Source organism: Bactrocera dorsalis, chromosome 6 (assembly GCF_023373825.1).
Source record: "Bactrocera dorsalis isolate Fly_Bdor chromosome 6, ASM2337382v1, whole genome shotgun sequence".
NCBI classification, from domain to species: Eukaryota; Metazoa; Arthropoda; class Insecta; order Diptera; family Tephritidae; genus Bactrocera; species Bactrocera dorsalis.
The window spans coordinates 40,159,603-40,165,738 of record NC_064308.1 but is presented as its reverse complement, the minus strand read 5'-3'; positions in this window follow the sequence as shown (position 1 = coordinate 40,165,738).

Sequence of the window (6,136 nt, the reverse complement as noted above, 5' to 3'; positions counted from 1 at the left end):
AATTTTTAATGATCATAGATGGTTCTGCATATTTCAATGCTTGCAGTTCATTTTTAAAAGGTATTTCTCTGTTTGAGAAAGAATATTTGCGATGTATTCCTTATTTAGAATTTGAGAATGAACAATTCCTTGTTTTGCTAATTAACTATACCTAACTTATTATATAATGTTTGTGCGAAGAATTATTCTTATTTATAGTATTTCATCCACAATCGTATTATAGCTATCTAATGTTTTTTTATTTGTCTTGACAACGTATTGGTTTGTGGTATACTGTACGTTACTGTTTTCAGTCAGTTCATGTGTTATGAAAAGCATTCGGTCCCAGCCATTGGCGTTGGGATTCTCTGCTAATCATTTCCAAGCAGATCCTATCCAGTTTAATGATCTCTTTTGAATGGTTGCGTTTGTTGTTCGTAGGAGTCTACCGTTGCAGTTGTCCAGTACGGTTAGAGTCTAAAGAGCAAATGCCAGTCATCTTTAGAAGTTATTGAGACGGAATTGTCTTTAGCAACAGTTTCTTTTTTAAAAATGTGTTTGGTTTTACCTTTAATTTGTTTGTTGTTTTTAAATATAGTATCACCTGGTTCGTAATTCTTTATTTTTGATCCATTTTTTTAGTGATAATTTAGTAAATTTTTTTTTGGTTTCTGGCTATTTTATTTCGAAGGTCAGAATTAACTATTTTCCTGAAGTTTCTTTAATCTTTGTAATTAATTCTCTTTGTTCTTCCAAAGAAAACATCGGCTGGTTTCCTTTTTGTAACTAAATGTCTGGTGTTACCATATTTGTCAACTGCAATATTTTTAATGGAGCAATCAGGTTATTCCACTTGAAGGCATCTGAATATTTCAATAACAGTGGAATGCACACGTTCTATCGCACCGTTGACTTCACTTTTCCGTGTCGGCGCTAGATAGATTTCAATTCCCAACCCTTCCAAACAGTTTAGAGTTCTTGGACTTATACCTCTTTGAAGTTGGTCGCCTTGCCGTGGCGAAGGGGCTTAAGTAAGAGTAAAGTGTGCATCCCAAAGGAAACGCACTCTAATCTTACGAACTAAGAGGGACACTTCATAATTTCCCACAATAGTGATATGGATGAATAAACCCTAGGTTTTTACGCCCATCTCCTATTGTGGAATTGTTAGGATACCCGAACCAACACCAGCCTAAGCTATGGTGTCGAGGTACCCGTGCCAAGGGCTGAATGGTCAGCGGGGGGTAATAAATAGCTGATCGCGAACGGTCCCCTCCGATACCCGGGCGAGGTCGGAGGTATAAATCGCCTTCTCTCCATATACCGGCTCTGCGGACGAGTGACCAACCCTTTCCGGCCTACTTGTGGGACCAAAACATGAACGTATCCAACAATAAAACAACAACAACAACCATGACGACGACAACAGCGACGACTACGGACATGAGTTACAGGAATCCTATAACGGAATCCGAAGAGGACGAGCTGCTTGCCTCCAGCCAGGAGACAAGTAAGAGTACTACCGGACGTACCAACCAAAGTACACCGGTAGATACAGCAGACCAAACATCAAAATTAAGGAAGGAGGCGTCCACCTCCACTTCTGCCATGAGCACCAACCAAAGTGCACTGGCGGCTAAAGGAGACAACAAAAAGAAACGCAAAAAATCCCAGAATCAGCTAAGGAAAAACCGGTACCAGAGGGCGGTCTTCATACTAGGGAAGATAGCCAAAGACCAGGCAGCCGGTACCCCAGTTGATGAGGCTGAAACAAAACGCCTCAAATCTATCATGGAGGAATATGAAAGCTACCTGAAAAGGAAGCAATCACATCCTCAAGAACAGAGCAAAAAAGAGAGCACTTCTCAGAAGAGAAATCGCTCCACGACAGAAGTACCCGGAACTCAGCCCAAAAAACCGAGGAGGAGCGAAGGAGAACACAGCAGCACAACAACGGCAAGGCATTTCTGCGATGTAGCCAGAGATAGCCTGCAGGTGGCCATTATAGATGGGAAATCCTCCTCTCCGAGCACTATACAGGAGAGATGGGTGGAGATCGACGTCAGATTGTCGAGTATGGTGCTAAGCTATGTACTCGACAACCCGGCGGGTCCTCACCCGGAGCTTGACTCCTCTGAGACCCTCAGGGGCTACAGGGTCATCAAGTGCGCGGACCAGGCCTCGCTGGATTTCCTGACGGGTAGTGTTGCTAAAATTAGCAACGCCTTTGAAGGCCTCCAATTGAGGCTTATACCCGCCAGCGATATTCCGAAGAGGCCTCGGGCTCGCATTTGGCTACCCCCACTAGAGGAGCCAGGCGAAAAACTCCTGAAGAAGACTGACAACAAAATCAGCTTCGGAATACGCAAGGCCAGATTAAAAATCTTCCAAGACGACAAAGCGGCTGACGAAGACGACACGGAAGAGGTCGGCGACGCCAGCCAGTTGCTAAGGAATGTGGGCATTGAAGAACCCGGGATGCCCAATAACAACAGCATAAGATACATAACCTGCAGCACTCGAAGAGTGCTACAGCGAATCTGACAACCCTCGTGAAGGGGGGTATCGACATCAGCCTAATACAGGAGCCCTGGGTCAATGAGAATTCCATAAAAGGGCTAAACAGCAGCAATTATAACCTGTTTTACACGCGGAACAGAGGAAAACCTAGGGCACGCGTTCTTATCAATAAAAGTATAAATGCATTTCTTTGTCCTAATTACAGCACAGCAGATATCACAGTGGTGAAGGTGGAACAGAAGGAAAAGCCCTTCTTCTTGGTCTCGGCCTACTTGGCCCATGACGAAGACATACCACCGGCGCCGCTCACCAGGCTAGTGGAGGAGAACAAGAAAGATGATGTCCTAATAGGGTGTGATGCAAATGCAAGACACACCGTTTGGGGTAGCTCCAGTATAAACACCAGAGGTGAGTCACTCTTGTAGTATATTTTGAATAGTAATCTAAGTATTTGCAACAAGGGCGATAAGCCAACTTTTATTTTCCCAAGCTCGGATAGGTTCCCGGGGTGGGAGGAAGCTCTTGACCTCACGCTATCAACAGACACAGACAGTCTCGTTGTGGATAAGTGGAGGCTATCCGATGAGCCTTCCATGTCGGATCACTCCTGGATACTCTTCAGCATCCGCGAGAGGTACAGTGCGCCTCTCATATACCGGAACCCTAGAAGAACAGCATGGGGAAAATTTACCAGTATAGCAACAAAATGCCTCGAAAAGGGAGGCAAAAAAAGAATCAGAAATCCAGTGGAACTAGATTCAGAAGTAGAGAAGTTGGAAAAAATCCTAATCACAACTTTTAATAAATCTACTCCGCTAACAGTTTTGAAAAAGAAAAAGTCTCTTCTTTGGTGGAACAGTGAACTCAAGAATTTGAGAACACAACTAAGGAAAGCTTTCAATGAAAGTTTTAGAACCAAAATCTGGCAGAAATATAAAGACCTTATGAAGGAATACAAAAAAGCAGTCAGGAAAGCTAAAAATGACTCATGGCGATCTTTGTGCACATCGATTGAAAGTTGCAGAGAAGCCGCTAGGCTGAGTAAAATGCTATCCAAAGACCATATTAATACTGCCTACATTAGGGCGGAGGGTAGTGATTGGACCTCCTCGGCAAAAGAGTCTCTGGAGGTACTAATCACAACACACTTCCCCGGGAGTCAGCAAACACCTTCAACGAGGGTTCAACCGGAACCACCGGTGAACGCAGCTGACTATCGAAGCCAAATAGTAGACAAAAGGAAAATCAAACATGCCATAAATAGTTTTGCACCATTTAAAGCGGCAGGTCCTGACGGGATTATGCCCATAATGCTGCAGAAACTGGTAGAACCAATGGTTCAAAGGCTTGAAAATATATACAAGCAAGCATTCAACTATCTTACATCCCAAGAAGTTGGAAAAGGAGTAAAGTTGTGTTCCTTCCGAAACCAGGCAGAAGAACACACGAGAATGCCAAGGATTTTAGACCTATAAGCCTTACCTCATTTATGCTGAAGGTACTAGAAAGGCTAATAGATATACACGTAAGAACAATAATGGCGGAGAAGTTATCGAAGTCCCAACATGCGTACATAAAGGGCCGATCGACCGAAACCGCCCTTCACGAGGTGATAAGTGTGATTGAAAAATCACTACACCACAAACAATACACCATGGCTGCTTTTCTAGACATAGAGGGCGCCTTCAATAACATAGAAGTAAATACGATAATTAATTCTCTGTTGCATGGGGGCATAGATGACACAGTGTGCAGATGGATACTATCGATGCTTGAGAATAGGAAGATTATAGCTTCAAACGGCGCTGCAACACAAACAAGTTATGTGAGTAGAGGGACGCCTCAAGGGGGGGTCCTCTCTCCGCTTCTATGGGTTGTAGCGCTGAACGAAATACTCCTCCAATTAAACGGTGGAGGAGTGAAAGCAGTAGCGTATGCAGACGATATAGTGTTGTTGGTATCGGGTATGTTTCCTTCAACAGTCAGCGAGATTATGGAAAGAGCACTTCGTAGGTTAAACCTATGGGCTAAAAGCAATGGTCTAGGAGTTAACCCGAACAAAACAGAACTGATGCTATTCACTAGCAGAACCAAAATACCTCAGTTTCAACTTCCAGTACTAAACGGCACAACACTCACTCTTTCCCCAACAGCTAAGTATTTGGGGGTGGAGATTGACGCCAAACTGTCCTGGAAAATAAATATAGAAAAAAGAATAAACAAAGCATACATGGCCTACTATACTTGTAAGAAAATCGTCAACAAGAATTGGGGCCTCAAACCAAGTATAATCATGTGGATGTACACGGCGGTCATAAGACCCATACTCACACATGGAGCTCTGGTATGGTGGCCAGCGCTAAACAAACAGTACAATATTAGGAATACAAAAAGCAGCATGTGCGGGTGTTACGGGCGCAATCAGGTCATGTCCGACTGATGCGCTCAATGTGATCCTGCATCAACTACCAATGGACATTTTTATTTAAAAACAGCAGCTATTGCGGCGATAAGAATAAAAGAATTGGGAGGTTAGAATCAGCAGAACTACGGACATAGTGTAATCCTAAACAAGCTCACTATTAATAAATCAGACTACATTCTCCCAAAGCTGGATTTCAATAGACACTTCCAGGTGAGGATACCATCTAGACGAGAATGGAGAAGAGGTTCAATTGCAGAGGAGGGTACCACCTCAGTCTATACCGACGGGTCCAAAATGGACTGCGGCGTGGGCACGGGGGTATTATCCGCTGATCTGGGCATATCTCTCTCTATACGTCTACCAAACTCGGCTAGCATCTTCCAAGCTGAAATACTAGGCATAGAAAAAGCCTGCGAAGTTCTATTAGAAAATCACGGGAATATACATAAAGCAACTATATTTACGGATAGCCAGGCGGCCCTCCTGGCATTGTCTTCACCCATGACAAATTCCAGTATAGTTCACAACTGCAAGAGGGCACTAAGCCCAATAAAAGACAAGCTCCAGCTAAACTTGATCTGGGTTCCCGGCCACAGGAACACTCAGATGAGTTGGCAAAGGCAGAGCTTTCCTCAATGAATCCGAGGCGGAGCTCATACCGCGCCCGCTAGGATCGATCAAAGGAGAGATCAATAAACAATTTCAACAAATTGCTAACAACAGGTGGAAGAACACTACAAAATGCGTCATAACTAAACAATTATGGCTAACATATGACAGGAAAAGAACCAACGACCTATTAAATAGGTCAAGAAAAAGTATTTAAAGAATAACAGCTACCACAACAGGGCACTGGCCATTTGGGGAACATGCCTTCAAAATGGGTATGCCCTACAACGACATCTGCCGTAGCTGCGGAGTAGCAGGGAACAAGGAAACAATCTTCCACTTTCTCTCCGAATGCCCAGCTCTGGCACAGATCCGACACAAAACACTCGGAATCCACCAAGCACCAAACCTTGAATGGATTTCCACCAAAAGCATATCGGACATAAGTAGTTTCATCGAAACCTCAAAATGGTTTGAGAGAGAAGGTGGAACGTAACAGCAGATACAGGAGGTTCTACGAATAGTGTATCAAAATGGCACATCAGTGCTAATTGAGCCCGATAGGGCTGCACTTCTACCTACCTACCTACCCTGGACTTATAA